This window comes from Microtus pennsylvanicus, chromosome 5, assembly GCF_037038515.1.
Source record: "Microtus pennsylvanicus isolate mMicPen1 chromosome 5, mMicPen1.hap1, whole genome shotgun sequence".
In the NCBI taxonomy this organism is placed as follows: domain Eukaryota; kingdom Metazoa; phylum Chordata; class Mammalia; order Rodentia; family Cricetidae; genus Microtus; species Microtus pennsylvanicus.
This window is the reverse complement of record NC_134583.1, coordinates 31,694,790-31,707,335: the sequence shown is the minus strand read 5'-3', so window position 1 is coordinate 31,707,335 and position 12,546 is coordinate 31,694,790.

The following is a 12,546-nucleotide window of genomic DNA, read 5'->3' as shown; positions in this document are numbered from 1 at the left end:
TTGGGACCTTGGGAGCTCAGTCCAGTGCTCCAGTGTGGGTCTCTGTCTCTATCTCCATCCATCGCCAGATGAAAGTTCTAGGATGATATGCAAGATATTCGTCAGTATTGCGCTAGGATGGGGTCATTTCAGGTTCCCTATCCTCAGCTGCCCAAGGAACTAACTGGGGACCTCAGCTTGGGCACCTGGGAGCCCCTCTAGGGTCAATTCTCCTGCCCACCCTAAAGTGGGTCCCTTAACTAAGAATTGTATCTATTTTTAATTAAATTTATTTTTAAAACTATGTTTTCTCATTTTACATACCCATCCCAGTTTCCACTCTCTCCCTTCCTCCTGCTCTCCCTTAACTTCCTTCCACCCCAGTTTCCAATCTAGTCCTCAGAGGGGGTAAGGCTTCCCAAGTGGAGTCAGCAAAGTCTGACACATCACTTTGAGGCAGGACCAAGGCCCTGCCACCAACATCTAGGCTGATCAAGGTATCCCTCCAAAAAGAATGGGTTCCAAAATACCAGTTCAAGCCATAGGGATAAATCCTGCTTCCACTGCCACAGACTGCTCAAGCCACACAACTGTCAACCACATTCAGTTGGTCTAGTTTGGTCCTTTGCTACCAGTCCAGAGTCAGTGAGCTCTCACTAGATCAGATCACTTGTTTCTGTGGGTATCTCCATCATGATCATGACCCCTTAGCTCATATTATCATTCCTTTCTCTATTGGAGTTATCTCTGGAATCTAGTAAGTCTAGTACTTAGCTGTGGATCGCTGCATCTGCTTCCATTAGTTGTTGATAACTCATACCAGGAAACTGTAATTATTTTTCTAAAGGATACATATTCATAAATATCAAGAACAATAAATGGATAGAATCGTGGGGGAGTTATGCAACAAATTATAATGAGGATATTGGAAATTTATACAGCATGGGAACTACCATTAAGCAATGAGAGGAAACCCAAAGGTTTCCTTGAGGGAGGGGGTGGTGAATAAGAGAGGAGTGACAGATTGATGGAAGATAGTGGAGTTTTGGTCAGGATAATTTAGAAGTGCCTGGAGTCTATAGGTGGAGGTCCCTCCTTTTGACTTGGCATTTGAGGAGAGAACTTCATATTCTGTAACTAAAACTGAGATAATTTCACACAACCCTGTGTTAAGGAGAAAAGGCTGACAGTAAAAGTTGTAGGGCTGGTACCTGGGTAATGCTGGATGAAGGTTCTATGATGGCATTTAAGGTAGTCTTTAATCTAATTACAGGGAAAGGCCATTTCAAACACCCTTTCTACTATTGCTTAGGGTCTTGACTGGGGTCATTCTTGTGGATTCCTGAGATTTTCCCTAGTACCAGGTTTCTTGCTAGACCCACAATGGCTGCATTGATTGCCAGGGTTGATTCGGCTGTTTGGGCCAGCTAGGTGGGTGTCTCCTTCCTTCCTCAGCACTCCATGTCTATCTCTCCCAAAGCGGCATGCTCAATCAAAGTGGACAACCTTCCCCGCATAGAGGAGGACCAATCTTTAGTCAAGGATATATATACATACACATATATGTATATGTAGCTATGTTCCCTTGCTAGTACCTACAAACAAGCTCCCAAGGTCTATTTATTCTATTTCCATAATGACTAGCAACAAGATTTTCATTGAGATTGCATTGATTCTGTAGCTTGATTTTGGAATGATAATTAATTTCATTCTTTGAGCCCATTTGTATTTTTCCAAATTTTTTTTTTGCAAAAATGTAAGCTTGGACATTTTAATAGAGGAATGTAGGGTATCATGGTGGAATTATAATTTATAATTGTTCTTAATAATAAAAACCCAATTAGATATTAGGGGGTGAAAACTGAAAGATAGGAGAAGAAGAACAGCTAGCCACTAGTTCTTACCTCTAAGAAATCCTTAGACTGAATGGGGTATAGGATACAAGTTCTCAGAATGAATGCTCTAAGATCCTGTCTCCTCCTGCCTTATATTCCTCTTTTCATGCAGGCCTAGCCATGTTTCTTCCTGTCTCCACCTCCCTAGTATGGGGATTAAAAGTGTGAGCCACCACCGCTGGCTCTGTTTCTCTTTCAGATCAGATCCATCGATTTTGTGTAGCCCAGGGTTGTCCTTGAACTCACAGAGATCCATTTCACTCTGCCTCCAGAGTACTAGGATTAAAGGTGTGTGCTGCCACTGCCTTGCCTCTGTGGCTAAATAGTGTATCTAGGTCCACACTCTGATCTTTAGGTAAGCTTTATTTGTTAAAGTACAAATAAAACATCACCACAGGGTATCATTTGGGCTTTGGTCCCATTACTTTTCCTTTTTGAAGCATGATAAAACAGCAGAGCAGCTATAAGCCTTGTCTTAGAAAATAATTCAGCATCTTACATTAAACCTAAAGGTTGAGCTCAGTTTAGTTTGACAGAATATCCATTGGTTGCCATGGAGACTCTCTTTCTCTTTTACTAGGTGAGATGCCTATGCTGTCTGGCATTTTTCTGCTCATTATTAATTATGATATTCCTGGTCTATACATTGTGTAGGTTAACAAGAGTCCATGTTAGAGGCCTGCTCAAGTTTCTGGAGTTCCACTAGGAGGAATTTAAAGTGCAGTGGGGTGCTGTGGATTGAAGAGAGGTGTTGAGAAACAGTGGAATTTATCCCCTTGTTCTTCTCATCCATAAGGTTCATTACCAGTGGCTCACATACTAGCCTGGTTGATACTTAACACTTTGTACCAACTCATCAGGTTTTAGAGTGTTTTTTTATACAAATCTTCCCAGAGATAGGATTTATTCTAACAGCTTCTGCAGTCTTTCCTCAATCCAAGCTTCTCACCTTCAGTGGCTACCATCCAGAATTTTGTATTTTAAGTTTCATGATAGAGAATGGTTCATTGAAATAATATGTTTCTTCAAAAATGCCCCTTTTGAATGCATAGTGGTCAATGTGCCCCTGCTCTTGCTTTATTAACATGTACTTCATAGTTTGGCTGTCGAAGAAGCTCCAAGAAGTATAGGTTACAAAACAAAATAGAATAAAATACAATATAGAGTATGGCTGAAAGCCCTAAATCTTATGAGCAGACTGGACGCGGATTTTTTTTTTTTGCCTTCTTGTGTTACACTAGTGACTTCCTTATGCTGGTTCATATCTTGCATTTGACAGCTAGATTCATTCCAAAAAAGAAGCACGCTATGGACTGAATTGTGTCCTCCACATCTACATACTTCATGTCTAATACTCACAGCAATTATATTTGGAAAGGACGTTTTCAGCAGACAATCAATCAATGATAAGTTAACGTGGCCCCAATCCAATAAAATTGTTGACCCTAGAAGAAGAGAAAGATATATCTTTTCTGTTCTTCACAGTACGCAGATAGAATGAGAAGCAGCCATCTGTAAGCTAAATGGAGAGCCCACAAGAGCAAACAACTTAAATTATACCATTTGTGTCTTTGCAACCAAATATATATATATATATATATATACATCCAAAATAATTCCTGTGTGGTGGACCCAGGCCATAATACTTTGTGATGGAAGTCCTACTGTGTTTCTCACAGCCAGAGTTCTATACTTTTCAATGAATCATGCTCTTTGTGACTCAATATCTATAAATTGTAACTTGATAATACCAATTCTTACTCCACTCATGTTGATAGGATGGAAGATCAGTGAGGTAATCTTACTACATGTGGCAGATAAATAAATTCTTGAAGGATATTAGTTTCTTTTATTTAGAACCATTGTCTTGTATAACCCAAAGCAATTGTAAAATAGAAGAAAATACTAATATAAATATCAGTTTTAAACAGGCATATTGTTTATTATGGCTCTATGGGAGCACTGTCCTAAATATTTCCTTTGCATTATATTACTGTGTACTCACAGGAGACTTTGAGTTAAATATTGCCACTGTTCATTCTATCCTGTAATGAAGCTAAAACCCAGAGAAGGAAGTAATTTAGCAAGTTTACATAGTTGTGTATGATGAGGTTGGGAGTCAAGGGATGCTGTACATCAATTCTAAGGGCACAAGGAATCTAGGCACTGCTTCATCCAGCTACTTCTTGGAATGACACAAAGTGAGAAGTGATAGTAAATGGAGTGACAGATGCTCCATCTGCATGCATGCTATTGGATCTACACTGGGATGCCAACTATTTGAGGTGGGGAGAACACAGTTCCAGGGTCGGCTTGCTGCACTGGCAAGGAGGCAATTTTCAGCTGAGGGAATAAAACCCAAAGGCAGGAGGCCAAGGCTCATTGGCGATCCACATGCAGTCCTTGGTGCCTGGAGTGAAGTTCACACCAGGAAAACCGAATAAATGAAGCAGGAGAATTGTGCAGAGCAAGACTATAAAGAACATTTATATGACACACAAGGCGTTTCAACCCTCTATAATGGATCATATATGGTAGGAGGCCATTTTTGTTCCTTGGTGCATTGTTTGTTCACAGAAAGATCTATTTCTCTACTATCATTGACTATCCAAAGCCTTTGTGGGTATGGCGAATGAGAAAGGAAGTGATGAATTACTGAATGAAATAAGTGCTAATAACTCATACCAGAAAACTGTAGATTACTTTTCTAAATGATACATACTTATAAATATCAAGAACAATAAATGGATAGAATTGTGGGGGAGTTATGCAACAAATTACAATGAGGATATTGGAATTTATTCAGGACGAGGACTACCATTAAGCAATGTGTGGAAACCCAGAGGTTTCCTTGAGGGAGGGGTTGGTGAATAAGATGAGGAGTGACAGATTGATGGAAGATAGTTGAGTTTTGGTCAGGATAATTTAGAAGTGCCTGGAGCCTATAGGTGGAGGTCCCTCCTTTTGACTTGGCCTTTGAGGAGAGAACTTCATGTCCTGTAACTAAAATTGAAATAATTTCACACAACCCTGTGATAAGGAGTAAAGGCTGACAGTGAAAGTTCTAGTGCTGGTACCTGGGTAATGCTGGGACAGGTGCCTTCAGAGGTTTACTATGTGTTATAGAATCAGAATCCCGTTTTCAGCTACATTTAGAGAAACAATTGCCTACAATGTGACTTGTTTATCATGGAATCTAAGGAAACCCCAGTGAGTCATATTTCAGCAGGGTTAACCACTCCAGCCTGGTTTGCTTTTGTTTTCTGACAGTATATTTAGAAGCAAAGTTACATGATATTTATGGAATTTATTTCAAAACAGTTCTAAGTGTTTGCTAAATGCTATATTTTTATAAGTTGGTTATGTTTTATAATGAGCATTTTAAACTGAAAAAAATGTGTGAGAGAAAACGATTGGCAATGTAATTCTGAGATCCAGTAAATGCAACTCTTTGTTCCTGACATCTTTTTTTTTTCCTTTTAATCACTGCTTGGCCCATTAGTTCCAGCCTCTTATTGGCTAGCTCTTACATATTGATCTATTAGCCCATTTCTAATAATCTGTGTAGCCCACAAGGTGGCTTACCAGGGAAGATCTTAACCTGCGTCTGTCTGGAGTGGGAGAATCATGGCGACTCTCTGACAGCTTTTAATAAACTTATGGTTGGTGCGAAAAATAAGAGATCCCCATGAATATTTCAGAGCAACTTGGTATTCTGAGCTTCCAGGTCTGGAGGGCTTTGGGGCTGAATATGGAAATATACTATGTCCTGAGTATATGTGAATAGTCTTAGAGACTTCGAATAGAAACTGCTTAGGACAAAAAGAAGCATAACTGATTATTTGGCATAGTAATCCGTTTGTAGGAATGAGGATGTTTTTCATGGTTGTTTAAAAGGTGTGACATATAAGTTTTTAAGTTTTTTTTCTTTATAAATTTGAACTACACCCCCACTTAGTAGTATTCATTGTGACTAAGGGGTACTTGTAGCGTGTCTGCCCTGTGAGAAACAAAAAAAAATGTATTTTTATAAAAATTTAATTAAAGTTAACATATTTAAGAAAATTTCATTACAATGATTTATCCACTTGCTGAACAAAGTTGTGAAACTTACACTCAGTCTGAGCACCAGAACATAAAGAAAACAATAAGCTCTCTCAAAGTTAGCCTCCAGTTACTAAAAGTAAATACCTCTGTTGTCTAGCACAAAGTTCACATTTCTTATTCTTGACCAACATAAAAGAATAATAGTTTGTGGGTGATGGTAGGGTCATCAGTTTTATTGTTCTTATCTCTTATTTAGACTCTCAAAAGCTCCTCCACAGCAGGAATTAGGCTTGATTCTGTTCCCTTCTGCCCAATAGCCAATGCAGGGTCAGGAGACCAGTAGATATTCAACAATCACATTGATTAATAAAATGAAAAGAAAGGGAGACAAGTGAAACCTGAGAAGAATCAGATCCTGTAAATCTTCCTCAGGAGGCAGGCACTATGGACTTTCTGAATGTGGTATGATTGATCTTTGGGCTAGATTTCCTGATCAAGTCCCAGAGGAGGCAGAAAGAAGGTTCTTGCCTCCTGAAACAGAAAAAAGTCACTTGATAAACACTCCATTTCTTATTCTGTTAGGATTCTCAGAGTCATTTTTCAATATGATCTGGCACGAATCTGTCTGGGCAACTTTTTTCCTCATTCATTCCCAAGGGATATCAAAATATCAAGGATGCTGTAATTTATAGTCAGGAGCTTCAATGGTAATATTTTCTTTGCTCTTGTACATAGGATTTAGAATTACTAAGTATTTAATTATATATATATATATATGTAAAATAAATTACAAAGAACTTTATATATTGTTATATTTTTGTCCTTTTGGAATAGGGTCTCACATAGCACAAGCTAGCCTAGAACTCATAGCATAGGTGGGAATGACGTTGACTTTTTCATTATCTTGCTTCTGTCTCCTTGTTTTGGGATCACAGGTGTATGTCACTATATCTGGTTTATTTAATGACAAACCTTGGGTCATGTGCATTGTATTGAACTACATACCTAGCCTCTTAACTATATACTTCACAACATTTAGTTGCCTAATGTTATCAACAACCTTGATTTAAATAATTTTCCATTTTACAAATGACTAGTAATCATTAAACACATGTTTGTTATAAACCATCCTTGTTACATACAAAATGGGCAGAACAGAATTTCATCATTATTATGCCTCACATCCCTAGTTCTCTATGTGGTAAGCAAAGGAAATGGAGATCTTCATCTACAGGCAACAATCACGAGCCAAGTGTGTCCTTGAACTCAGGTCTACCTACTCTTGAACCAGACCTATCTTTGTTGGATACTCAACCATTTTGAATTTCACTATTAGTCACTGATAGCAAAATGGATCTTTCTTTTATAACAAAACACAGAAGCCAGGAGTGTTTTGCCTGTATGCGACTGGTGATCACCTGCAGAGATTTTCTATATATATTACTGTGTGTAGTTGAGCTAGAATGCAGAACTACACTATGCGGAAGATGGAAGTCCTAGGTGTTAAACATGTTACTACTCTATGTGGAAAGACATTTTTGAATAATCTATTTACAGATAGCAACAACCGACATTAACTGATATAGTCATTTGGGGAGAATGGGTTACTCAGAGACATAATTAAAAAGAAAATGTTATTTGTGAGTTTCCATTATCATTTAGCATAAATTAAACTAATGGATGGTAAGAAATGGTCAAAAGGCTGTCACAGCAATGAAATGAGATCACCTTTTTTTCTAGGGGTCTTCAGAAATACAATTCATTCTTTCCAATGAGAAGGCAACTATTCCATTTTTATTTATCATTTTTGTTTCAGGTTAGCATACAAATTAATGGGTTTTCTCATGGTGTGCATGTGCACGCACATGCACGAATACATGCACACACACAAAGACACACATACACATGGAGAATAATTTCTGGGCTTGAATTATTTCCCTATCTGAATGGATGAAAGAAAGAAGTCAATCTTCTCTGCACCGAGTGACAACAGCATTCTAATTGGCCTCAGTTGTCTCAGAACAGCCACCTGAGTTCCAGCACTATGCTTCGTGGTATCCACACTGTCTAGACGTTGAGCCATCTCTCTACTGCTTGTTGCTTAACAATTGTCATGGTCTGTAGCTTTGCTTCACTCCCACTCACCATCCTCCTCTTTGGTCCCAAGGTACCATGAGATTGTCTTAAAGATGTGTCTGAATAGCATTAAAAACAGAAACACATCTAGGCATGTTGGAAAGGTTTCTTAGCATGCTTACAATCCAGAAAACATTTATGTTTTAATGTTCTGGCTCAAAATTTATTATATAGCAAGACTCTCAACAGGAGAAAAGATAGTAATGAAAACCCACTACCATTGTTTTGTCTTTTATAAATGAATTACACATGTGGAACAGTATTCCTTAAAAATCAGAAACTTATTTTAGGTTTTATTATAATTAAACAGAATGTTTTTAATTAAAAATTATTGGAAATATTCTTTAAAGTAGCTGTCACCTTAGTTATTTATATTTTTTAATTTTCAACACAAGTCAAAAGACAACTGGGTAGCTATTAGAAAGCTAACCAGATGCTTTGTCTCTCTTTTTGCTTTTATATTAAGCCCTATAGACTAAATGCCTAGCTATCAATAAAATAATTGACGTTAAAAGGTCAAAGCTATGACCTTTCCCATGTTTCTTGTCCACGGTATCTATACCACACTGTATACTTTACTCTGAAAAGAGACCCTTTATTTACGAGAGCTTAAACTGTTCAAATTTGTAATGCACATGGGGTTTTGGACTGTCTAGGGGTCTTGGTGGATAAGGAACTGACCTTTCATCTCCAAATCCAGCCACAGTCAGCCTCAGACAAGCGAGAAGTTTGTGTCAGCTGCCTGTATGATAAACGGGTACTTCCTACTATCTTTGATCCAGTTACGCACAACTGACAGGTTTAGTCTCAAGAGACACATAGACTGGAGATGTGGAATTACTTCTACTTCTGGAGAAGAGTGTCTGACCTTTAAGGTAGGATTTTAGGATTGTAAATGGGCATCTTTGGCCAAAGTAATGTCTATAGATAGAGTCCATAATCTGGTATGAAAGCTACTGTCTATTCCCAAAATTATATAAAAATGTGAGATATTGGTGTGGCTTACTCAATTCATAGATTTGACTTTTATTTGGAATGTCCTCTACATCAATTTACAAAATATTTCTTTTTTATAACCTTACAGAAGTAAAAACACCATTTAAATGCATCAGATTATAATACTACTACTGCTACTAGAACAAAATGGAGAAAATGATACTCCTCCCAAAGAGACAAGACTCCAGGGAGTTTTCTGTGTTATCGTGTCACCTGGTAATGTCATAAGATGCATCCATAAAGCTCATCAACATGACTGCTAAAATGTGAAATGAACAAGGAGTATCCCAATACACATGCCAAACCAGTTAAGGAAAATTCCACAAGACTGCAATGCTACAAAAAACAAAACAAAACAAAACAAAACAACAACAACAAAAAACTACGGAAAACTGAATAAAGGTGGGACCAGGAGATGCGGTCCTTCCCAGGGAAGGGCACAGTGGCTGGTTGTCCAATACCACACAGTAAACCATGAAAACATACAGATAGTCAAAATTAAATATTCAAGGTATTACATTTAGGAATACACACACATATACATACATACAGTAACAGTAAAAAAAGAGGGCATTAATTTGAAGGTCAGTAGGTAGGGATAGATGAAAGGGTTTAAAGGGTGGAAGAAGAAGCATGAAAATCATAAGCATTTCAATCACAATATATAAAATATCCATAGTATGCATTTTTTGTATTTTAATTCCTATAAAGATATAGCAAGTTTTCCACCTTGTAACTGAAACTTTACTCATTTAACATTACAAGGGATTCCCTTTGACAATACCAGCTGCAATCACTTAACAGGATATGTAAGTTGCTTGACAGCTTGGCTGCCATTTCTTATAATTCTGTTTGTCAATTAATTAAAGTAGCATTGCTCAGTACATGGAAATAATTATCAAGGATTCTGTAAAATAATAATGTACGTTAAGTGATAAAATTCACTGACTATTCCAGTTTCATAGAAAATATGGTTGTGGGGTAGTTTGAATGATTTATACACAAATACTCAAAGACTAATAATTCAATGGTAGGCATCTATTTTTTTTCCCCAAGCAATAATTATTATTAGTGAATTGTACTAGATTATGACTTTAAGTACATAAAAAGTACTTTATTATATCCAGTTACAGAACAAATCATAAAAGATATCACATGATGTGAAGTACCATAGCAGGCCATGATGAAAAAGACTGAGCTAATGCCTTTGCTTTGATTACACATTTTTTTACTTAATATTTTTCTTTATTTTGTGACAGAAATTAAACCTTGTATCACACACACACACACACACACACACACACACACAAACACACATATTTCAGTTTCGTTGTTCAAACCTAGAGTCGTATATAGTTAGATGAGTGATCAACCCTTTAGTTACCACCATGGCCCTATCCATTTTTTGACTAAGTAAGCTATGAACTGTTGGAAACAGATGCAGAGACTCACAGCCAAATATTAAGCAGACTTTAGGGAATCCTATAGAAGAGGGGGAAGGTAGAATTATGGGAGCCAGAGTAAGAAAACCCACAGAATGAACTAATTGTGTCTCATCAAGGTTCCCAGAAACGGAATCATCAACCTGACATCTTTCATTGGACTAACTTTGGCACTCCGCACATATGCTACAGTTTTATAGCTTCGTCTTTCTCTGAGACTCCTAACAGAGAGAGCAGGGACTGTCCCCGACTCTGTTACTTGCTTTTGGGACGCTTTCCTCCTACTGGGTTGCCTTGTCTAACTTTAATAGGAGAGGTGATGCCTAGTCTTATTGCAACTTGATATGCCATAACTAGCTGTTATACAAGGGAGACCTACACTTTTCTGAAGAAGGATTGAATATTAGGGAAAGGAGGTGTGGGGGAGTAACTGGGAGGAGAGGAGGGATAGGAAACTACAGTCAGACTGGGAAAAATTAATAAATTAATAAAAAGAAAAGTAAGCTATAAATAAAATTTGCTGTTTCCACCTCCTTTTAACTTTTAACTTCTTTACCCTTAAATTCTCTATATGTATATATTTGAATAATACATAAATAATATAACAATATATTGTTTATTACATACACACTATATACAATATATTATATATAATATAACAATATATTATGTACATGTATTATTTGCTCTGTAAAATGTAGAAATTGCTAAGTCCACTAGCCATTAAAAAAGCAATATGTGCTTATTTTAAAAGAAAAATTTTTAAATGTTTTTTAAAAGGAAATTCAGAAATTTTATATGGTAAGTAATTTGTTTCAAATGTTGAGCAAAGGAAAATTCAATATAAGTGAAGGGTGTTGATTCCATTCTTAGAGAAATTGCTGGGAGGGACTAGGAACATCAAAGGAAACAAGAGGAATTGCACTAGGTGATTTAAAAGAAGGAAAAAACAAGAGTAGGTTGATGTCTGGACATAGATGACCTTGGTACATGATGCTATAATAGAGCATGACCAAAATGATCAGTCATGAAATGCCTCCTTAGGAATACTTCACTGTAAGTAGGGAAGGGGTTATGGGGAGGATAATGGGATAGCAATATCTTCACTGGACACCATCAGATAACAAATAAAATCCCTTTACCAGGTTAATTACTTCTGTTGGAGTTGTCAGTGAGGTACCATGGACCCCCAAACTTCATAGACCATTACTGATACAATTGGTTACTCTATAGAACTTTACAGTAAGCCCTACTGCTGAGAACACCATGTACCTGAGTGAAACAACATACACATATCAGACTGGACTTGACTTGGAAGCTTCATTCCTACTGGCTGGCTTTCACACTGGTGGGAAGTGTTATGCATAATCCTGGGGGCAAAAAATAGTATGTATTTTGCCCAGAGGTGAATGTTGGGAGCTATAAAAATGACTGATCTACAAGAAATGGCTATTGATGTACTAGTGACATCAATAGTAACTAACCACTTTCTTCTGGGTTTAAGTTGTGCTCTGCAAGATCAAATCGATAATTGGCACAGCTCTCAGTCCAAGATTCTGTGGATAAATTGGCCTGATGCACTAGTGGTGAGCCTAAAAGTATATAGTGTTAAACAAAGTCCTACTGATTTATCATCATACCCATATGTTAACATATTTCTCACTTTCAGCAAAGAAGCTTCCATTTTCAATTGATGGCTATTAACGCAGAGATCAACAACTGCCGAGAGTCTGAAACCAGATTGTGAAATAGTTCACCCTAAATTTGACACACGTATCACACTTCTTCCTCCTAGGCTTCAGGGAAGATTGTGGAAGACGGAACAGAAAGAATGGAAGAGATAGAAGTTGTGGATGCCTGTAAGGCCTTTGGTAAACCTCAGGGCAACTGCGCATATGAACTCAGAGTTCTTATGACAGCAACCACAAGCCTCAGGTGAGTCCATACCAAATCCTTGTTGGAGAGGGGAAGTGGACACAAAACTTTGAAATTTAGTGTGGAAAATTAATGCTCTAATTTGTCTTCTAAAATTAAGCTAGAGAGGCAGGCTG